The following is a 24,691-nucleotide window of genomic DNA, read 5'->3' on the forward strand; positions in this document are numbered from 1 at the left end:
ATTATGTGAAATAAGCCATCTCGAGTTACTTTGTTCTTTTTTTTTCTCTTTCCTTGATTTATGTCTTCTCAGTGTTTGTTTATTGTTGTTGTTTTGGTGACACCTCAGCTCCAGATCCTCTCTCTAGCTGTGAGTGCTTTCCCATCTTGTTCATAGTTGGTGTCTGGAAGGTTCTCCAACCTGTTTTTTATTCTGGTGTAGGTTATTCTGACTCTGATTACTGTTTTGAATAATTATTTTAGGAGATGTGTTTGGCTAATCCTGTGATTTTGTGCTATGTAAACTGTTTGGGAGCCACATTTCTTACTGCTTTGATAGCTCCTTCTTTTTGCTTGTCATATAGGATTGCTTTTGGATGAGTTGCTCTGTTAGTTCTGACCCTGTCAGTGTTGATATACCTAAGGATTCTGACTTTAATATATACAGAACAGGAGAGTCAGAATATCCACCCATCATTCTCTTCACTGTGTATGGCAGGCAGAGAACATAGGGCTGTGTAAGTTAAGTAACAGTTTAAACTTGATGTTATGTTCTCCCAGAAAGTAGTGTTCTTAAGGTGTTTACCCCAGATCTGCAAGTGTCTGTGCACCTCCATTGTTTTCCAAACCTGGATTGATTATCTATATGCATTCCAACCTGCCTTTGAGATTTTAGACTATACTCAGCACAGGTTCTTCACAGTTTTTTGGATTATAGACCTCTCTGCAAATCTCGTAAATTATTGACCTTCTCCCCAGAGACATACACATTTACATAAACCCACACATTTTTCATATATCATTCAGGAGTGCATAGACTCCTGAGGGCTGTCCATATACCAAGGTGAAGGACTTCTAATCTGAATTATTATTATTTTTTTGAGTCATAATTAATTTGGGAAATCCTTGGAAAGACTGAAAAAAGCTCTTAGTTAAGACTCAAAGTATTTCTGTTCTTAGAGGTTCTTTTCCCCTCTTAGAATATCCAAGAATCAGACTACTAGATCATTTAAGTAAACTCTTGTCCAGGTCAGGATTCAGAATTCAGATTGGGCTTAATTTGAAGATACCAACCTAACTATGTCCTTTGTGATTTCACAGATATCTCTTCATTAGCCAGATCAGACATATGTAAAGAGAGACATCAGTAAATCTGGATCATCAGGTAAGCAAATGGGACTTCATTTTTATTTCTCCATGAATTAAGAGTTCTGGCATTATGTGGTCATTTCCTATTATCTACTCTTTACTGCAGTGTGGGTCAGTAGATGATAAATATTTCTAAATAGATGATAAGTGTTTCTAAAGAGGAGGAAGCATATCCTTTCTTAAGTTTTACCAGATCACTTCCTTGGCTACTTGAAGTCAGATTTCTTTATTTTTATTTTATCTCATTATTATTTCATATATTCACACTTCAATAGTAAATAAAAATTCCCTGCTCTTCTTTTTTGTATATACTTTGGAGAGTTGTGGACAGCTCTCATATTGTTCTTTGGTTGTCAGCCAAGTTATACACATTTAGCTCCTTTAATCTTTCTTTGTAATTCACTTGGCTTGGCTGCTTTTTCTAGATTTCCCCCCATTTCATCTGCATCATTAATAAACAGAAAACACAGGCTATACCCTGGCTTCTTCTATACCTTTCATTCTTTTTGCTTCCTGCTTTTGCCTCATATTCCTTGCTGAATTAAAGCCAGCCAGACACCACTCTCTGGACCACTTTGGCAATACATGAATGCCTTGCCTACAACTATCAGTGTCCCATGCGGTAATAGCATCAGCAGTATATCCTAGAGGAAAGAAAGGAAATGCAAAAGGAGAACTGTGAGGAGGAAAATAATGGGTTTTTTTTTGATTATATGGCAGACTTACCCTTGCCGCCCAGAGCAAATCATCGTACCTGAAACCTTTATCACAGGTTTTGTTGTCCCAAAGTATTGTGCATGGGCACTAATTTAAGTAAGAGAAGCGTGTATATTGTTTGGAGTTTGGCCACTGTTCTCTCTGGATTTCTTCCCCATGTTCTCCCTCCCCTGTTGCCTTTCCCATCACTGATCGTGACTTGCTATCAGAATCTGTGGCTATGAACAAAACTGGGCAGGGGATCATTTTGGCAGAAATTAGATAGGCTTAGGTGGTAAATGCTCCATGCCTCTATGTGTAACATCTGAGGCAAGTGCTTTAGTTCTTGCTATTTCTGTAACAGCCGTTGGTCTTCTTTTCACAGCTGATTCAGTGGAGATGTGCAGGAGGAAGGGACTCGTAGACCTTTGGTGCTATTCATCCACGCTGTAGTAGTTTTCACAACTTCTTTTCCCCCCCTGATTGGCAGGGAGAAGCATACTGCTTCTAGATGATGCTGAGCTTAGTGTAAAATATGCCAGCATGGGATCTGGGCTTGTCACAGTTCATTCTTTCTTTTCATTTGGAATGTAGAAAATGGACCTCTACCTCTACTTATCTTGTGCATTAGAGAGAAAAAGGTCATACCTCTAGGAGCTAATGGCTTATTGGTGTTTTTGGTCTCCAGATTCAGGTAGTAGATTTAGTTGAAGCTTGCAGCAGCACACGCTTGGTTTTCTCATTTGTGTTAGCTTTGCTTCTAGTACAGAATTGAATAGGATAGAAGAGACGGTTTTCCTGTTTGTGTCTGTGGCAACTTCATAGATGATTTGTGGTTTAATCCTTCAAACATTTTCGATCGTTTATCACCTCTTTCCCTGAAAAGGCATACAATATTCAGATTCTAATGTTATAATCTTTTAATCAGATTATTTAATTTTGGAGAACTCAAGTTCACAATAGCAGCTGAGAAAGTTGCCTCTGAATAGTGACCTAAAAATTATAATACTTATATTAGTTCTTTTTTTGTGAGATTTTATGGCCTTCCTTCATACTCTCAGATTTTAAACAAGATTAAGTGATGGTGTATCATGTACTTCTTGGTCTCTGGCCTCTTAAACAGGTAAATATATGACTTGGACCCCTTTTAAGTCTGATTTTTTAAAAATGTTAATCTCAAATGGCTTTTAAACTGTCGACAATATTGTACTCACGCTAATTTCTTTAGGCAATTGATCCATTCTTCAGCATAACTTTTGTTTCTTGGGTCTTTTCAAGACCTGTCAAAGAAAACAAAATGCTAACCTGACTTTAAAGGGGCAAAATAAATTCCCCCCCTCTGTACTATATTATTCTTTGTTCTCTATGTGCATCAAAGTGACAATCCCACACTGTCTCAATTGAGGGAGCCTAGCGCAAAAATAAAAAACAGCCTGGCACTGTTCTAGGCTGGCAGCCAAAATGTTTTGTGTAGCTTGGTTCTGGCAGTGGTTTTCATAAGGCAGAGGGTCGACCCTCCCAGCCTCACTGAAGGAAAGCAAGCAGCCTTAGTTTTTCCTACTTATACCATTTCTTTTCCCTCGTCTTCCTCTTTCTTCACGTAAAACACCATCATGAAAAAAAAAAACTTGTTCTTAAATAGAGACATCATTCTCCTCACAACTTCCACATTTACTAAATGGCATTGTTCCTTATAGAAGCTTGTGCTAAATTTGCCTTTTCCAGCTCTCCTAGAGATTTCCTTCACAGTTGCATTTTTGCCATACTTTTCAGAAAACCCTTCTGAATATTGCTAACTTTCGTCATGTTGACATAGTATTTTTGATTGGTAGGAATCTTGTCTTGCTTCACAGCTTATTATTTGAATTGAAACTCTTGAGTAATATTTGCTTATATTACATGGATTTTTTTGCCAAGATATCTTTTGTTGAGACCAAAAAGCTTGCTATTGTTTTCTATTTTTGTCAGACTCAGAGTCAGTTCATATCTTTTATAGATTGAGTACTCATTTTTGGAATGTCTGATAAGTGTAGCTAGATAAGCAAGTGAGCTTCCATTAAATACAAGGATGTGCATTAAAATTTTTTTCCTTTGAAATCAAAATGCAAGGTAAAACACAAAAGCATTTTTTAAGTTTCCCAATGTTTTCTAAATTGTAATTAGTGACCTATTATTACAAGGGACGTGGAAATGTAGCACTATGATTTTTAAGTGATGATTTGAAGAGGAGACTAGATTTTCACTATGAGCAAACATTCTATGAAATTTCGTAGAATGTTCCTCAAAATGTAAATGTGTTTTCTGTTGTATTAAGCAAAACAAATGATTTACTTTCATGTGATCTACTTTAAAAATTAGTGTTTTACAATCACGATACAAATAATTAAATAGGCAGAATTTGTTTTCTTAGGAGGAGATTGATATTATTTTGACTGATTTTTATTTTTAAAATTGTCAATGATTTCTAGCAATGAGAAAATTACTTTGGGAGGAAAAACTCCTGTATTTTTGTAAATGTGTAACAAATGTGACTAAAAAGAAAGAAAACAGTGGTTTGTGTTAGAATGATGAATGTGAAACTTTTTTGTATGCCATATATGCTGGAAAATATATCTATTATGAATACATTAAAACAAACTTGTGCAATCTAACAGTTGTTCTTTTTTTTTCCAGAGATTTTTAATTTAAAAAATGCTTTAAAATAATTAAAAGGATTTGTAAAACAGGTATATCAGAAGTATGCATTAAATAATCTCACCTGTTATTTTCTCTCATTCTCAAGACAGGTTCAGCAACATATTGGCTTATTACTTTAACAAAACAAACAAATACTCAAATTGATTTGTATGTATAATGCATGTGTATTAAATGCTGTGATTCTTGAGTCCCTCCAATGCTGTTTTTTTTTTTTTAAACTTGTATTTAAGTGGCTTTTCCTGTAGAGCAGCTAAAATGAATCTGAGTGAGGTGCTTGTTAAGTTATATTAATTAAATCTTTAGGTCAACATTTTAAGCTTAAGAATGATGATGTTTTTGAGAAGGAATGCCAGTGAAATTGTTTTCTCTTCTTGGTCCAGTTAAGTGCATGACTGTCTTGAGTCCTTTGTGTCAAGGTTTTTTTTTTTGTTTTTTTTTAACACCTTTATTGGAGTATAATTGCTTTACAAAGGTTTTTTAATATTAGAATTGGAGGTTAAAGATGGTACAGATAAAAACTCTTTCCTTCTGTATGTTCACATATGTTGAATGTTAATTGTATATTGAATACTGTTTATTGACTTTAAGTACATTTTCTCCATTGGTATAATTTTTATTTGCAGTTAAGCCCTTTATCTTTTTTGTGGTAGGAATATATCTTTCAATGAGTTAGGAATTGAAACATGAATTGTCCTATTTATTTGTTTATTCTAACTGTACACAGAGGCATAGTAGAAATATATTTAAGACCTATAATGTTTGAGCAGTGTTTTTGATAAATGCTATTGAGTTTTTCATTTTTGTAAATAATAAATACTACAGTTTTGTTTAATTCAGGACACATATCAAGGCTGCTACGTCTTTATAGTTTGATATTATGCAGTTTGCAGAAATTATGATATAGAAACTTAATCATTATATTTGTAGAAACATGGAAAAATAAATTTATTAACAGATGCCAGCAAAATTGGATAAATACCAAATTTATTATTTTAACCAGGACTTTATTATATTACATACCATGTTTATAATTATAGCCAGTATTTTATTTCATTTGAATATCAGTACAGATTTTAAACCTAACTCCTGGGTAGGTGCTGTTTGATATCAAATATTGGTAACATATAATGACAAATAGTGATTTCTAAGTTTATGTGGTCAAAAATATGAGTGACCTTCCCTGAGGCGTATAGTACATACTTCAGTGTTAAAAGTCATTAGAGAGTATTACATGAAAGAGTATGTTTTAATTCAGTTGTTTGATTCTCCCCTTAGTTTTTGGTACATTTTAATTCCTCCTGCCCGACATCTTATAATTCTGTAGAATACTTCCACAAGTATTTCATATGTTTTCTGTGGCATCTCACACTGCTCACTTTTTATCCATAGTACCATATGAATTCCCCCTTTCAGGTTTACGCTGCATATTTTAAGCTGCTGATAGAGTAAGTAGATTGCAAGGTAAAGTGACATTTAGCTTTTTGAGCTAGTCTCATTTTTAGCATGAGAGCAGGTTTTTTTTTTTTTCCCCTGTTCTAAATCTTCTCATATTTCGCATTCAAACAATCTTACTAACATGGAACAAAGAAATTCAGAGATTTGGCTACAGCAGTAATTGAAATGCATCAAAAAGTGGCTACTACAATACAATTTTATTAATGAATGATCTACATTGGTTCCAGCTGTGTCCATGTGATTAGGCCTTCAGCAGGCAACAATGGGTATTTCCCTATTGCTTTTATTTGATTTCCAAGAATGTGTCATCTGTTACATCAGCCCCTGCCAATATGCCCCCGTAAAAGTGTTTTGTGTTTTTTTCTTCTTCCAAATTTCTGAAGCATAAGTTGAATACCCACACATATCCCTGCCGAAATATTGTTTCTAGTGAATAGTGGCCTAGGTTTGTATGCCTGGTGTTGCATACCAAAATTTCAGAATATAAATTAAATGTTTATTAAGTTTATCAGTTAATTTTTGGAAGTGTGGTTGCCTGGTAATGCTAAAGATAGACTAGTTTTGCTTTTACATTTCCATCTTAATATTTTATTACAGTAGTATAATGTGTTATAGAGGTGGACAAGCTTGCAGATTGAAATGGGGATCGTCCAGATTGTTCCCTTCCCTGGACCATATGGTATAGTTCTAAAAGCCTTTTGTACGCTGTCTGTTCAGCTTATTGTAAACTCAATCTTTAGTGCACCTAAAAAGATAACCAAATAAAAATGGGCCTGAGAAAAAGGACTTCCTATCATGTAAGGGCCCTAGAAATATTTGCTTTAAAGGAGATAACTGCAGATGAAATTGAAGTTGAGATGACGTAAACAAAGGAGACTTATTCTATGAATTTTCTTTTGAGTTCATATGGACTGTAGTCGATTGTCTTTGAATGTTGGTTTTAAAATGAAGGCATTTATGTTATCTGACTATGCTTAGTATCTTTATTTCTCCCATTCTTGCAGTCTCATGAAGATGAGATGTAGTTTTTATCTATTTTACAGAGGAAGTCTCTACCTGTAAACAGTGCCAAGGAATATATAAGCCCCAGGTTTTATGAACATATAGGTTTTTTGTTTTTTGTTTTTTTTGACTGATTTCGCTGGGAATTTAGGGCTAGAACTATCAATAGTTTCATCATTTTAGCCATTACCCATACTCAGAGATATTTGTAAAATTTTCTAATTCTTTTTCCTCTTCCTCTGGCCCCTTTACCTATTATGATTCTGTAATTCTATTTTAGGAAAATAGGATAAGAGATTGCTTTTTCCATATGCTAAGACTCTTTAAAAGCTGGGAAAGTGAGTGATTTCTCCTGACTTTCTCTCCCCTTCCCTCCAAAGTACTACTGTTAGAGAAGAGCATTAGACATTACCCATTGCTTTTTGGCACAAGGGATTTGAAGCTGAAATTCTACCAAATGGAAAAAAAAAAAAAAAGGAGAGCCTGTGAAGAACATGATTCTTTACTCTATCATTACCCTGAGCCACTGAAAGGGTAACGGAGAGGAACTCAAATGTTATTGGAATGTGTAATTTTCCTCTGAATGGCCACAGTGAAATATATTTGAACAAAAAGGCAGAAAAAAAGTATGTGTGGCATATGGAGTTGATGGTGGTTGAAATTAATGAATCTTTTTAGCAGTGTACAATTGAAACTATCTCAAGAACAGTACACATTTAAAATATGTCCAACTGAAACTTACCTAGAGAGACAGATTACTACCTTAGGGAGGCTAATAGAGATAGGGGGGATATGGCAATGATATAATAATGCTAGTGATAAATTGGATGAAGAATACTTGTTGGATATGTATTTTTCAAGTTTGAAATTTTTTCAGAAACAGAGACACTGATTTCAAGTTGCCGGGAGTCTTTCCTATTTTAAAAATACTATTATCTTGAGGTCTTTAACTTATTATGAAGATACTTTTTAAGATGCTCACAAAATTGAAAAACATAGTTTATACTTTCAAATAAGCTAGGTTCCTCTTTCCTTCTCTCTCTTCCTTCTCATTTCTTACCCCTTTCTTAAGCTGTTTATTTGTATGTGTATATTACATACATGAATGATTTATATCATGCTATAAGAAATGTTATTTTATAGGTTTGGGGGGATTGAAGGTTTCAGTTAGGAAAAGAAATAAATAAAAAATCTTGTAATGACTATGCAATAGATGTATTTCCGTGGAAGAGTTAGAACATGTTTATTTAAGTAATCTGGATTACAGAATACTATAGTAAAACTGTGGACATGAAAATTCAAAATTGTTTTTAATTCCTCTAGCTAGAAAGGACTAGATAACAGCTGAATTAAGGAAGAAGGACCCATAGTCCAACTCAAACATCTCCTCTTTGTTGTATCTTTCTTTTAATGGTAAAAAAGCCTCTGGCTCCAAGTGGTAGAAAATCTTACTGACTGTGACTTAAATGAGTAAGGGTTTTATTTGTCTCCTGGCGTAAGAAGTCGGGAGGCAGTTAGTTCATCAGGGGGCCAGGTAACATCATCCTTCTCCATCATCCTTAGCACGTAATGCTTGCTTCTTATTCCACAGATGACTTTTGTACCTATAGAAATTGTGTTTACTTTGAAGCAGGAAGAAAAGTAAAGGGAGCCCAGAAGCCTAGTTTTCATGGAGAACTTTCTCTTTTTCTTTAGAAAGAGAGGCCCGCTCCTGGGGACTTCTGCCTGCATCTCAGGGGCCAAAAGTGTGTCACCTAACTACCTCTAGAATGAGATAAAAAGTATTTAGCTTTCTAGCCTTTATTTTGGAGGAAGGCAGGGAGAAGGAGAATTGGAATGAGTGTCAACTGATCCATCCTAAAGTTATCTGCCATACTTCCTTAGTTCTTTTTGTATAGTTAGTTGCTTGGACCTTTGAACTTCCCGGGTACTTGTAGAAAGTGTTGACTTAAAAAATTGCACAGGGCTTCCCTGGTGGCGCAGTGGTTGAGAGTCTGCCTGCCAATGCAGGGGACACGGGTTCGTGCCCCAGTCTGGGAAGATCCCACATGCCGTGGAGCGGCTAGGCCCATGAGCCATGGCCGCTGAGCCTGCGCGTCCGGAGCCTGTGCTCCGCAATGGGAGAGGGCACAGCAGCGAGAGGCCCGCGTACCGCAAAAAAAAAAAAAGCACAACGTGAGAGTTGCGAGTTAAGTTTTATCTGGGGCAAAATGAGGACTGCAGCCCGGGAGACAGCATTTCAGATAACTCTGAGAAACTGCTCCAAGGAGGTGAGGGGAGGAGCCAGGATATATAGGAGTTTTGCAACAAAAGGGCAGGTAGTCGGAATGTCAAAAGATTACTGTTAATTAAAGAAAACCAGATATCTCAAGGACTTTAGCGCTTTTCTATGTACGGGAAGATTTGAGAATCTGGGCTTACTGAAATCATTCCTTTGATATGCACCTCAGCTACCTGGGGCCAGTATCCTGTATTTTCACATCCTGAGTTTCCTTAGGGCTCACTGTAGGGAGTGGCCGCAGTCTGATGGCTGCTAGATGGCAGGTGTTCTTTTCAGCCCTGCGTCTGCGCAGGGCTCACCAGCTCACACCAGAGGGTTGCAATCGTTGATGACTGTGGCATCCTTTGTTTATTGATATGGCAGGAAATATTCCATTCCAGTTATAAGTATTCCATTTATCAGAAGCAACTTGCTGGGCTTCCCTGGTGGCGCAGTGGTTAAGAATCCTCCTGCCAATGCAGGGGACACGGGTTCGATCCCTGGTCAGGGAAGATCCCACATGCTGCGGAGCAGCTAAGCCCGTGCGCCACAACTACTGAGCCTGCGCTCTAGAGCCTGCGAGCCACAGTTACTGAAGCCTGCACACCTAGAGCCCATGCTCCGTAGCAGGAGAAGCCACTGCAATGAGAAGCCCACGCACCACAGCGAAAAGCGGCCCCCGCTTGCCGCAACTAGAGAGGGCCTACACGCAGCAACAGAAACCCAACTCAGCCATAAATAAATAAATAAATTTGTTAAAAAAAAAAAAAGCAACTTGATGTTTGTTCCCTTTTGACATCCAGTACATGTGTTTTGGTATTGTGAGGTTATGTTTCTATGACTGAGGACAGAAACTCTAATTAGGTCATCTTGGTGTCCCTACTACACTCAGCACAGTGCCTAGATAGACCCTCAATAAAACACTTGTTAAATGAATGAATAAGTACTAAGAAATATATTTGTTAATATAATTGGTATAAATCATTTATACATGTAAAGGGCATAGTCATATTTTTAATTTCTGAGGGTTGTGGATTAAATTTTATAAAATTGTTCATTATTGCTAGGGGGACATCAATGTAAAGATGTCAAAGTCATTTTGAGTAGACGATATTCAGTTATAAGGGTTATAGAAAGATCCTCAAAATGACTTAGTACCAATATTTTTGTTGGAGCAAGTTATTCATGGGTAAATAAAAAAATATAATTTCTTTTTAACTCCATGAATAGATTATTGTTTAAACAAGGATATTTTGTAGTTCTCATATATTAAGACTTCAGTTTTTGAAGAAATAAGCAATTTGACTTTATTAATGAGGTAAATAAGTCATTTGATAATTTATATTATTATTATTTTTGTTGTTGCGGTATGCAGGCCTCTCTCTCACTGTTGTGGCCTCTCCCATTGCGGAGCACAGGCTCCGGACGCGCAGGCTCAGCGGCCATGGCTCACGGGCCCAGCCGCTCCGTGGTATGTGGGATCCTCCCGGACCAGGGCACGAACCTGTGTCCCCTGCATTGGCAGGCGGACTCTCAACCACTGCGCCACCAGGGAAGCCCCCGATAATTTATATTATTGATGTTGACTTATAAGGAGGAGTTATTAGATCCTTGGAAGCCTTATGGCTAAGAGCACACTAAATCAGAATTTATCCTAGATGGCATTTTGGCTATATTCTTTCTTTTAATTCTTAGAATGGTAGCTTCATATTTTTCCACTGTGCATGCAAATGGTTACATACAATAGAAAAACATGTCTGAAAGAAACCCTAAGAAGTCATCTTTACATCTGCTTGCTTTGCCCTAAACTAAGAAGAAAGCAGGCTATCTCTTTTTTCAAAGTCTGCAGAACAAATGGCTCAGAGTATAACTTGGTAGTGTGAATCAGTGCTTCACAACTCCTCCTATGTCTAACCTAAATCCCTTTTGTTGTATTTTCATTCTGTTTCTTTTATTTTGACCTCAGGGGACAAAGCAAACAACTATCCACTATCTCCCATACAACATCCCCTATATAGCACTCTTTCAATAAATTCCTCCCTTTTCATTCACAACGGCAGGGTTGTCGGCACCTTAATTACTAAAACAACCTGTGCATGGATAGAACTTATCTCAGAGCAGGGAATGTATTCAAGTATCTGGAACTCAAATTTTCTATCTGAGCAGTTTATAGTCACTGAAAATAGAGGAGGCCCTTTTAACATTCAGAAGCAGTCCTGGGAGAGAGTGCCTACATAATCACAATTTAGTCAATATAGTTTTCTAGATTTGGAATTGGGTATCCATAGTCAGTCTCTTGGTCCTTAAGATGCTGTTTTGGTCATACTTCAGGAAGTAATAATTTATAGGCCAACACTTTGCACTTAAAAATATTGCTTGTAAAAGTTCAGCCCTTTCTCACTATTTTTCACCTTTGTATTCTCAGCAATTAATAGAGTGTCTGGCCTAAAGTAGGCACTTAGTAAATATTTGTTAAATGAATTGTTTGAGTATCCCTTGGTAATACTTCCTAATATAGGTAGCTTTAGGCTTTGCATTTCCCCATTCCTCTTTAATTTTATGCTGCCCAATAAGCACTCATGGTTTACTTTTTGTTGTCTTTGTCCTCATTCAATGATACCTGCAATGATTTAGAACTTACTTGAATAGCTGATTGCTGGACAGTTCACTGTATAATGCTGCTGTAATCTTCAATTCAGGAATACCTCTTTTGCCCCCTCGCCTTTTGCGAGGGCTTCTTGTAGTCTATTGACGAGAATTTGAAACACATTAATTGAATGCCTGGCATACAAAGTACTTTGCTTGGATTATGCATAGATATAAATATGAATTGTACACAAACTCTGCTGCCAGAGAAACAAAATCTGGTTGGGAAGACACACACATATACTGTACAACGGTAGTATAAGTAGGATTGTGGAAGCTGCTCTTATTGGGGTGTAAGCCAAGCTGGTGTTACTACTACAGAGGAAGGAGTAATTACTTCTGATGGGCTGAATATGGGTAAGAAGTTGACTTAAACCTTCATGGATGAAATGGGATTTCAGTGGAGTCTTGAACTGTATATATGTAGGAATGTGACAGGTAGTAAAGGTGAAAGGATTCCAGAAAGAAGAAGTAGCACTAGCAGTGCTTGATGGTGGGAATGTATATGGAATGTTTGATATATGGCAGGGAGTCTGTTGTGTTTGGAGTAATGGTAGGCTTGTGGCAGTGATAGGAATTGAGGCTAAAAAGGAACTTGGGACCAAATTGTAAGAGGTCTTGTTTCTTGTTAAGTAATTTTCTTTCTTAGGTAGAAATAATCATAGGTTTTTGAGAGGATGGACACTAAGGTACCTGTAAATTTCAGAGGAAGAATGGAAGACAGATTAAATGTTGTTGAGCTTGAGGACGATAAGGGAGGCTGAGGGCAGAAGGGCTTGGGAGGGGAGGACCTGATACCAGAGGCCTGGGGTGGGTCAGCTAAAAGCCCTGCAGGTTGTTGATTTGTTCCGAGTTGTGCAGCAGTGTCCTGGCTCCTAATAGTGGGTGCTTTCCAACTTTGAGCCTTCTTTCCACTATGTCATTTTGGAAGGCTGTGGAACAGTCTTGCCCACAACTGGGAGACTAAGTATTTTAGCCTGAATTCTACAATAGAAGAAAGCAAAAGGAGAAAAGAGTTGAATGGTTGTTGAATGAACCAAGAGTATCTGCACATTTCTTCAGTTCTTCTTTGTAATTGGGATTTTGGCCGCTGTACTTCCTAGGCTCTTGGTTCATCTTCTTGAAGTAGAACTTACTATTGGTCCCTCTTTGAGAACCAGTTCAACTGGTTGATAACATTTTTCACTCTGTATTATAATTATATCCAGGCTTGAGTCCAGAAACTATATTTGGGTCATTTTAATATCACAAAACACTTAGCCTAATTTTCAGAATGTAATCATTCAATAAATGCTTGTTGAATAAAGCAAATTCGTTTATGCTTTGCCGTCACACAGACCTTCCTGCTCTGCACATGCCAAGCATATTCCATCTCAGTATCTTGCTGTGCCTGCTGCCTGGAAGGCTTTAGATCCAGGTCTGCAGAGCCTCCTCCCTCTCTTCTTCTGGTTTCTGTTTACATGTCATCTCATCATCAGTGAAGCGTCCTCAGTCAACTCTATATAAAATCCTGCCCTTCCCCAACCCATCCTCAGCAGCCCTTATTCTCCATTACCCTGTGTTATTTTTCTTTATAGTACATGCCACCATCTGATATACATTTACTTGATGATTGTCGTTTTACTCCAATTAGAAAGAAATTTCTTATGATAACAGGAACGTTTGTTTTGTTGCCCAGTTTATCCCCAAGTACCCGGAACAGTGATGGGCACGTAGCAGGCATGATAGATATTTGCTAAATGAATGAATGGTAAAAACTAGACTGAAAAAGAAAGTAAACATTCATTTGCGGGTTTGTTTATTGTTTTATGCAAGCAATGGTATTGTTACAACTTTTATGATATCAAATCATTAATATTGCTCTCAGAAAAATAAAAACAAATTCTATTTTTTATAGATTGTGCCTGTGAAATCTAATTATGGATTAGTATTTGTTTTAAAAATATTTGAATGCCAAGCATATTCAGTTAGAAAACACTTTTATTATCCATGCCAGCTTAATTTTTAAGGCAGTGAAATGGAAGACTGTCATTTCAGCAAGCAACTTATTTTCATTTGTGAGAATGGAATATTTTGAATATTGTAATTAATTTTTGAGGATGGTTTTACAAGAAAATAATCCTTGTTTATATTTTCTCAGAAAGGTGTGAGCTTATGACTGACTTTGGATAAATGTCTGGAAGAGCATCAGTCAGTCCCAAAGTAAAAAATGTCAGTCTTGAGATACTGAAAACTTTAAAAAAGACCTGATTAAAAAAATTATTTTATATGTGTATTTAAAGTTTACAAAGCAATCTAGACTGCTGATCATGAGCTCAGCCTTCTCTTTTATTGTATTTTACTGCAAATTCCCTTGGATATTTTTCCAGAAATCTGAAGTTTGTAATTTGGCAGTAAAAAACTTAGTTATCAAATCAATATTATTATTATTTTAAAAAATTTTTATTTATTTTATGTATTTATTTTTGGCTGCATTGAGTTTTCGTTGCTGTGTAGGGGCTTTCTCTAGTTGCAGAGAGCGGGGCTACTGTTCGTTGCGGTGCGCGGGCTTCTCATTGCAGTGGCTTCTCTTGTTGCGGAGCACGGGCTCTAGAGCGCAGGTTCAGTAGTTGTGGTGCACGGGCTTAGTTACTATGCAGTATGTGGGATTTTCCCGGACCAGGGCTCGAACCTGTGTCCCCTGCATTGGCAGGCGGATTCTTAACCACTGCGCCGCCAGGGAAGCCCTCAAAATCAGTATTATTATATGGCTTTTGGTGTCATAAGAATTCCCATTTGGAAACCCATAGAAACTCATTTTTTCTCACCATAAACTTTATCTGTCACTTTTCTGTAAGGTCAGAGTACTAATGTTGGAGGTGATCTGCTCTGGGACAGAGAGTCAACAAATTGGCAATAAAGTTAAAAAACGCCACGTGGTGCTTTCCTAAGGTTAGGATTTCTTCTTCATATCAAGTTCGTGCTCGTTTTAAAATATGGAAAGTTATATATTGATAGGTGTATTCTTAGTGTCCCTTTAAAAATAGATGGAATGATAAGCTTGTCTCTAATTTTTCATTTACATGTTTCATATTTTTATTAGTATTTTTGTGTTTTCTGGAGGTTAATTTTTAATTATTTGTATACTTTTAGTGGTAGGTTGTTTTCTTTCTACATTTGTAAGTGAAGTGTTTCAGTATAGATGGTTTTAAAAATGAAATATGATGAAACAGTTACATTGGAAAACAATTCCAGGAATAATAGAGTTATTTCTTACTACTTGAAAATGAAACATGGTGTTTAAATTGTAAAAAGTACTAGAACTTGGAGGCTCCATTTGAAAATACTTCTCTACTAAGCCTGAGTTGCCATTGAGTTAATATTTTTTTTTTTTTTTTAGTAAATTATTTTTTATTTAACAAAATTTATTTATTTATATTGAAGTATAGTTGATTTACAATGTTGTTAATTACTGCTGTACAGCAAAGTGATTCAGTTATACATTTACATATATATATATATATATATACGCACATTCCTTTTAAAAAATATCCTTTTCTATATGTAACTTTTTATAGAACATTTGTGGAAGAAGACACTTTGAGTTTTCGGAAAGTAGGTTGAACAAGTTAGTCAAAATTAATACAGTTGTGAATATTACAAATAGTGATAATTACTATTATCAAGGGTAGTTTTGCAACCTTTTTACGGGACTTTAGAACATTTCTGACAGTTTCAAAATTTTCTTAAACGATTATACTGGGGGTGGTGGTCTAACAATTTGTTTGTATATGTGAACTTAATATTTTACTTTTTAAAACACTTTTAAACTTCTTTTAAGTTTCTAATTTATTTCCAGGTAATCATATCTAAATTTTTTTTTTTTTTTTATATCTGAATGTTTTTAAAAAATTGAACCAAAATCTTCTGTGGTTAGTAAAATGGCTTTATGACTTTAAAACTCAAGGTAAGTAGAACTTTCAATGGATTCACAGGGCTAGACAAAGATTTGAATTCAGGGTCACCAAAAAAGAAAACTCTAGAACCCAAGGACTAAAACCCAGCTCATTTAAATGTCCAATTCAATTAAGGTGACAGGAATTTTTTTTAGGCAAAAAGAAAAATGGAGAGAATATAACACCAGCAGATCTGAATAAAGGAGAATATTAAAGGGCATTCTTTAAGTAGAAGAAAAATAATCCTAGGTAAAAGTTCAGAAATGAAGAAAAGAATGAAGAGAAAGAGAAGGGAAAAATCGGTAAATCTGAATGAATATTGACTGCATACAAATTAATAATGAGATTTGACATATATAGAATTAAAATACATAACTTCAATAATGTATAATTGAGATTAAACTGAATAAGCTGTTCAAGATTCTTGTACTGTTTGGGAAAATTTGTAACCACTAAACAAATAACTTAAAAATTTATAATTACCAACTGATTACAAGGGGAATAGAAAAATAAAAGATGATAAATCAAAAGGCAGGCATGAATGGGAAGAAAATGAATATAGAAAAGGCAAGATACTCTCACAGTTAGAGGGTAGATTTAAACATTATATAATTGTATTATGTACAAAATGGATTAAAAACTCCAGAAGAAACAGATTGCCGGATTAGTTAAAATAAAAATTAACAAAATGCAATTATAAGAGAAATAAAATACAAAGATACATAAAAGATGACAGTAAGCAGATAAAAAAAGATATATCACATATACAATAAAAAGAATGATGCTATAGTAATATTAGTATCAGGCAAAATAGACTTTAAGGCAAAAACAATTAACAAAGATAAAGAAGACACTTCATAATGATAAAATATCCAATTTACCAGAAAGATATAACAATTCTAACTTTGTTTTTACCTAAGAACACAGCTTCAAAATACATAAAGCAAAAATTAAAAAACTAAGACACAGACAGATCTGTACTCACAGTGGGAGACTTAAAAAAATATTTCTCAGTAACTGATAGAATAAGCTGACAATCAGCAAGAAGATAGACTTCAGCAACATAATTAACAAACCTGACATATCTAGAACAGCACTCAGTACCTATATACCACACATTTTTCCAAGTGCACACAGAATATTTACAAAAATTGGCCAGGTGGCAAAGCAAATTTCAAGAAACCTGCAAAGAGTGAAATCATACAGAGAATGTTTTCTGACCACAGTAGAACTTAAAACAACAAGGTTATTAGAAAATCCCCATATGGTACAAAATTAAGGAAAATACCTCCAAATAACCTGAGGGCCAAAGACATCACAATGGAAATGAGCAAATACTTTGAACTCAATAATTATGAAGGTGTTACATAAAAAAAGTATGGCAGGGCTTCCCTGGTGGCGCAGTGGTTGAGAGTCCTCCTGCCGATGCAGGGGACACGGGTTCGTGCCCCAGTCCGGGAGGATCCCACATGCTGTGGAGCGGCTAGGCCTGTGAGCCAGGGCCGCCGAGCCTGCATGTCCAGAGGCTGTGCTCCGCAATGGGAGAGGCCACAACTGTGAGAGGCCTGCATACCGCAAAAAAAAAAAAAAAAAAAAAAGTATGACAGTCTTGATAGCCTTAAATACATTAGCAAAAAAGAATGGCTAAAATCAATAAGTATCCAACTCAAGAAGTTAGAAAAGATCAGCAAATTAAACCCTAAGAAGGTAAAAATAATGAAAGAGAAGAAAGTAATGAAACAGAAATCAAAGACACAGTAGCAAGGATTAAAAATTATTTTTTAAAAGCCAAATAAGATTGATAAATCCTAGCAAGACTGATTAAGATAAAAGAGAGAAGACAAAAAATTTAGTATCAGGAATGAAAAAGGAGACATCCCTTCAGATCCATATAGTCATTTAAAAGATAAACAGAGGATAGTATGCCCCTAAATTTAAATTTTATATTAAGTAGATCAATTCTTAGACAAACACAACTTATTAAACTGAAACAAAAAGAAATAGGAAATATGAATAGTCCTACAACTACAAAAGTAATAGAAGCTGTAATTAAACACCTTCCTCAATAAAAGCTTTAGGCCAACATGGTTTCCCCGGTGAATTCCGTGAAATTTCTAACTTCCTCTCTCTCACAACTCTTTTCTTTTTTCTTTTTCTTTTTTAAATATTTATTTATTTATTTGGTTGCACTGGGTCTTAGTTGCGGCATGCATGTGGGCTCTAGTTCCCTGACCAGGGATCGAACCCGGGCCCCCTGCATTGGGAACATAGTGTCTTATCCACTGTGCCACCAGGGAAGTCCCTCACAACTCCTTCTTGTCCTCACTGTAAGCTGATGGCCTTGCTTTGTATTTTATTGAGAATAAAGAAGCTATCATCATAGGATGTCTCAATCTTCTCACCACCAGTTGACCTATATCTGCTCCCATCTTCTCCATCCTGCCTAGTGTTACTGCAGAAGAGGTGGCCTCCCTGCCTATCAAGGGTAAATCTCTCCTTTTCCATTCGTGATTTTATCCCTTTTCACTTTCTCAGACACTTTAGTTCTCCAGTGACCCTACCTTTGTCTTGCAACATCAATTTCTCCCTCTCCACTGGAACATCATTGCTACCAGCACTTAAGCACGTCAGAAAAGCTTCCATCTCAAAAATAAAAGTTTTCTTTTTTTATTTCTTCTTTCTTCCAGCCACTGCCCCATTTCTCCTTCCCTCTTCATGTGGAGGGGGGCTTTCTCTAGAGAGCCATCGAAACTATCTCCAATGTCTACCTTTCACTCACTCTCTAAAAATACATATATAATATCTGAGATATAAAAATAATATATGTAACACATGTGCAAGTTATGGATGGCATCACAATAAAATAAATATGCAAATGATCTAGAATCCATTATTCCTTTCCATCTCCACCATCACTCTAATCAAAGTTACTGTAGTCTCTTGCCTAGACTATTTTTTTAATTAAAAAAATGTTTTTTGGCTGTGTTGGGTCTTTGTTGTGGCGCGGGCTTTCTCTAGTTGCAGTGAGTGGGGGCCACTCTTCGTTGCAGTGTGCGGGCTTCTCATTGTGGTGGCTTCTCTTGTTGCGGAGCACAGGCTCTAGGCGTGCAGGCTTCAGTAGTTGTGGCACATGGCTCAGTAGTTGTGGCTCACAGGCCTAGTTGCTCCACGGCATGTGGGATCTTCCTGGACCAGGGCTTGAACCCGTGTCCCCTGAATAGCGGGTTTTTGAAGTTTCTCTCACTACCACCCATGGTCCTTTTCCATCCTCCAAATGAGATATCATGTCTGGTTTGGAAACTGCAAGCCCCAAGGAGACAAGATTCCTATAATTCTCTAGCATCACATCCTTGTGCAGTTTCCTCTGTGTAGGGTCCATCAACCTCCACTCTTCCAATGTGAAGTCTATAGCCACATCTTTAAATGTCACTGATTCCTTTACCAATTCTTGTTCTTCTGCCTGAAGGTGAAGATCTTCATTTGACTGGGGAACTTCAGGACTCAGAGGTCCAACTGAAAAAACCACAGCAGCCATAATCTCTTCTTCTGGGCTCCCCTCTCTGGAAAGAGTGGAGTCCTGCAAAGACATATCTGGCGGCCGCCTGAGGACAGGGCGCTCGCAGAGCAGTGCGGGAACTCTTCCAGCAATGGCGTCGGCGGCCGGGAGGCCGCGGACGGCAGTCAGAGTTAATATTAATTAATTAATTAATTAAAAATAACAGCTTTATTGAGATAGAATTCACATGCCATAAAATTCAACTTTATCAAGTATCCAGTTAATATTTATTGAGTATCCATTCATCTGTTGCATGTATCTAAATATAGGAACGATCTGAGTGGTTATGAGACAGTCTTTTAATGTTGCAGGATGGTGTCTCTAGTAGTTGGATAGCCAACGAGTCTCTTTCTTTTTTCAAACATGTGTAACACATGGATGATAATGCAATAACATTTTTCTTCTTTCTTAATACAGACACTTTGGAAATTAAGTGTGAAACTAGAAGTTCTTTCAATTTTATTCACCTTAATTAAATATTTCCCCTTATTTCAAGACGCATACCTAATTATTTACGGCTCCAATTAATTTTGACATTTCACTTGAACTTTAAAACTTTGAGTTTGTGCTATACTTACCCATGTTCCTATTCAAAACCATAAGTACCAAAATAATATTTTAGTTCTTAACACGATCTGTCAAAGTACAGCTCCAGATTTCTTATATATAGTAAATAAAGATCTTGATCTGTTTATAATTAATAATTAGAGTACATTTTTTTAAAATTTATTTTTGGCTGTGTTGGGTCTGTTGCTGCATGCGGACTTTCTCTAGTTGCGCGGAGCGGGGGCTACTCTGCGTTGCGGTGCGCGGGCTCTAGTGCATGCAGGCTTCAGTAGTTGTGGCTCACAAGCTCAGTAGTTGTGGCTCGCAGGCTCTAGAGCGCAGGCTCAGTAGTTCTGGCGCACGGGCTTAGTTGCTCCGCGGCATGTGGGATCCTCCCGGACCAGGGCTCAAACCCGTGTCACCCGCATTGGCAGGCGGATTCTTAACCACTGTGCTACCAGGGAAGTCCCTCGAGTACATTTTTAAATTAATTGAGTATTACTTTTATTTCATGCATTAGGCAAGCAGTATTTGCAAAATCAAATTATAGTGTTTGTGACTAACCCTAGCTGCATTAGTTTAACCCTTGATGATTATTTTTTAATAAGTTTCCTTATAGCAATAGCAGTTAAAATAATTTGAAAACCACTTGCAATCTCCTGAAGGGGAGTAAGCCTTCAGTAATTGGGAAGTAGTTTGTTATTTCAAATGATTTGGCCTCCTTCCCTAAAGTTAAGAAAAATTTATAGTTTCTTTTAAGTTGAAACATATTCAGTGAAGATAACTTGAAGAATAAAATGAAGTACAAAGAGAAAAACAAAATCACTCATAATTCTACCATAAATGATTATTTATATCTACCTGTGTGCATGTGCACTCTCTCGTTTATCTAGTCATTCCGCCATATATTTTAATACATTCATTTCATGCAGTCACACAATAGTAGAGACATTTTCCCATGCCAGTAAACAGTCTTCATTATGATTTTTGATCACTGATCATTTGATCATAAGAAATCCTTTTTTTTTTGTGATATTTTGATTGTTTTCAATTTGGGGCAAAGACTTTAAGAAAGATTCTTGACAAGTTCCAGAGTTAATTGTTAGAAGTGTTATTGTTGAATCAAAAGATATGCATAGTTTTCAAACCTTTTGTATTATGTTCAAATGTGATAGGGCATTTTAATACTTTCAAGCAGATCTAGCCTTATGCATTAGTAGAGTAGGTAGCAGCCTTCAGGCTGTGTTTGCAGGACTTGAGAAGGCTCCTTTTAATTCACAACTATTCTCATCTACAATTAACCCTTGAACAACTCAGGTTTGAACTGCATGGGTCTGCATATACCGGGATAGTTTTCAGTAGTAAATACTACAGTACTCTAGGGTCTGTGGTGGGTTGGATTCACACATTGGAAGGAACTTACTATAAATTATACATGGATTAACCCCCCTCTTCCTCTTGTTCTTCAAGGATCAACTGTACTTTGCAGATGGCTGAAATTTCACCATCACCTGTCACTCCTTTGTCTCCTACAGGTACTCCCAGGAGAGGTAACACATTGCGCCTGGCAGGCATTTACTCTGAACAATCTGAAGTTTATCTGATATTTTAAATTTAGTTCTTGCAAGTAAAGTTTAGAAACAAGGCAGGAAAAGGGACATTAGAGCATTGAGCAAGAGCAATAATAAGTGGAAGCAAAGTATTTCTTTACTTCATTCAGTTCTACTAAAATCAGTTGAACGACCATTATATGAAATACAGGATATTATATAGCTAGTTTTAGGAGTTTAAGTTATTATCTCTCTCAACAGTGATTCAGGCTGTTTGTTAACTTTGTATGCTAATTAATCCAGTAGAGAGACTTACGGTCCCAGATATGGAACACATATATGCCAGTAGAGATGCAAGGGGGAATTAATTAACTCCTAAGCAACCTTACTCTGTTTGAACACACTGTTTGCAAACTGTGAAATTATTTCCTTAAGAGATAGTGAGGATGCAGAGTGCGGCTTTGAGTAGTTTGCAAAGAATACTCTGTGCTGTAGGGTCTGCCTCATTAGACCAAATATTTGTATTATTGGAATGTCTCCTTGAAAAACCATTTGATAAAGAGATAATAGTGGCAAGCAAGGCCACTAGATAGATAAAAGTCATAGTGCTTGCTGCAATCTGGGAACTTTGAGCTATTGCTTCTTATCTTCTTTTAGTGGAAACTTGTGTGTCAGATGATATGGGCCAGCCTGTGCAAAACTATGGAGAATAGTAGACCTTCTAGAAATTATATACCCTTGTCTGTGTAATTCCTTTACATTACTCAATAGGCTCATTCCTAAATATCTTCAGGATATTAAAATCCCAGTCTATTATTATCAGACTGACTCTTTCTCTTATAATAGTGAGTAGCTAATGATATGCCCCTTGTGATATTTAAAAATAGTGATACAGCTCTCATTACCACGTCTATTAGCCCCAGATTTACTCAGTCCTGGTCTAAACTGGGTTTTTGGGCTTTTAAAAATTTATCAGTAACAATCCCTAGACTGTATCTAGAGATGACTTCTTAAACCACCAATAAATGTCTTAGACTACTGGCAAATCAGAAGATGCTTGAAAAATATATGGCAACTAGAAAAAGACCTGTTACAATAAATAAATAGAAGAAAACGCACTTTTAACTAATGCTACTTCTAATAAATTTCTATATTCATGTGGAACTTTGGAGATGAGAGAAGTGACACTAAATATTTTAATTGATACATCTTTATGGTTTTATTGATTTGGATCTTAAAGGACAGATTCTAATACTGGCTTCACTTCATGCTTCCTAACACCATTTAAAAAGTATGTTACTGCAGGGTGACTTTCACTGATATAAAATGAATTTTAAAATATTAAAGGTATCTAACATCAGTACTAAGGATTTCTGTTTCTGGCCCTCTGCTCCTCTATGGAAATTTCTTTTTCTTCTCCCAACTGTTTACCTGATACTATTTTGCCCCCTGATTTTGCAGTTCTTTTAAGTTGATTTCCCTCACTGATAAACAGATTGAGTTGTGAGATTATGTCCTTTTTATTTTTCACTGGAAGTGAGTAAATCCAGAACGTTGTACTTGGTGACATTTATTTCAACTCATCAAGGGAATGCCACCCATGTTTGCTTGGTTTGCTGCACTTCAAATAGGACATTGAGAATGCTTGAGTGTTAGTGTAACTTTGCTATCTTTGTTTCAGAATTAACTGAAAATGTGACATGTGCCTCCCACTTGGAGAGGGAAACTTTTCAATAATTTTTTTTTAGTTAATACGTATTAAGTTCTTAAAAGATGTTTGAGTGAGATGCACTAGTGCCAGGGTAGTTAAGAATCTGTTAGTCATTTTGTTTTAAATTTGTTTGGTGTATATATTTATAATTACCTTGCACAAGCTAGGTCTGAGTTAAAATTTGGCATAGAAGTCCATGTAGGGTAGCAAGATAATGCTTCTGTGTAATAAAAAATGTCAGTCTAATGATTAAACCGGTTGAATCCTTCCAGGTTATAGACTTGACTGTCCTTTGGTTAAATATTCTTACAGAGTCCAGTCAGGTCAGAGAAGGTAGTTGGCCATGGTATGAAACATGATTTCCAAACACCTCAGCAGGGCTGTTGGCAGAACTGTTTTCCTTAGAATGAGGTGTGTCCTTTTGAATACAATAAGATGCCACCTGTTATATTTAGATGGTGATAGAAAGTGTGCATTAAGTTCTGTCCATGAGAGTAAATAGTACTTAGTGGTAGTAAGGGGTGATTATTTGTGGTTGATAATAATAAAGGTCTTGGATGAATTAGAAAGAAATTGTCGAGGCCATTGCTAAAGGGTTTTATGTGTTTATAGACTCAATGCACATTTGTTGAACACCTTTTGTTTGCTACGTGCTGGGGGTATAGTGATAATCAAGCAGACCTGGTCAGTTTCCTCATGGAACTTAATATCCAGGGGAGGAAATAGGTATTATGTAATCACTCATGTAAATATAGTCTACAAGGGGTAAGTACTGAGAAGTACTACAGATTGTTACATCAAGGGGACCCGAACTTTGTTTGATGGTGACTGTAGCTAATTATGAAATAGACTGAGTATAGCCCTATGGCTGACCTCCTCCCCTCCCCCTCCACACCTTTCTTACTATATGAATCTTGGATATTCTCTTTTGTCCATCCTATTATCCTATCAAAAAATTGCCAGTCTAGAGCTGGGGGATGAAGGATAAGGGTTGTGAGGTGAGGGGAGGGATGATTATACAGGACTCAGGAAGAAGTCACAAAAGTTTGAGTTTTGTGATCCTAACCATTTGGTGTTCAGTTTTGTGTGACTTATACCACCGATGTCCTAGATTTACAAACTATTGGGAGTTCTTATTAAATGTAATATGCAATAAATATATCTATCATCTTATAGTGACATTTACATTCCACATGTGTATACATTTATACTGCAATATATACCATTACGTAGTAATAATTATTAAATATTGATATTCAATCCAAAAACTACAAAGACTAGGAAATGGAGGCGCCTTCTACTTAGGTCATATCAGGTGCCTGGAATGAAGCATAATGGAAAGATATGTGAATATGGGGTTAGAAACCCTGGGTTTAAACTTTGCTCTGTCACTTATTCTTTGATGCCAGTAGTCTCTATTTCTTCTTCTATAAAAGAGAAGTGATCGAACAGTGGCACCAGCCTTCCTGCCATCTATGATTCTGCGATTCACCCTGGCTTCTCCACTTAG

General features: G+C 36.5%; 1 protein-coding gene across 10 annotated transcripts in view; it reads left to right on the plus strand.

Moving 5' to 3' along the window:
• Nucleotides 1-1,050: 1,050 nt before the first annotated feature.
• The window catches only part of QTMAN (queuosine-tRNA mannosyltransferase), a 338,670-nt gene continuing 315,029 nt past the window's right edge, over nucleotides 1,051-24,691 (plus strand). For 7 of the 10 annotated variants that reach the window (XM_027131848.1, XM_027131879.1, XM_027131840.1 and 4 more), the window contains exons 1-2: nucleotides 1,056-1,143; nucleotides 21,391-21,470. The gene's annotated coding sequence lies outside the window, so the exon portion shown is untranslated. Of the gene's footprint in view, nucleotides 1,144-21,390; nucleotides 21,471-24,691 lie in introns of all 10 variants that reach the window. The other 3 variants (XM_027131828.1, XM_027131812.1, XM_027131822.1) reach the window with 2 other exon arrangements.

Source organism: Aethalodelphis obliquidens, unplaced genomic scaffold, assembly GCF_003676395.1.
Source record: "Aethalodelphis obliquidens isolate GAN/ISIS:26980383/991018 unplaced genomic scaffold, ASM367639v1 scaffold2, whole genome shotgun sequence".
In the NCBI taxonomy this organism is placed as follows: Eukaryota; Metazoa; Chordata; class Mammalia; order Artiodactyla; family Delphinidae; genus Aethalodelphis; species Aethalodelphis obliquidens.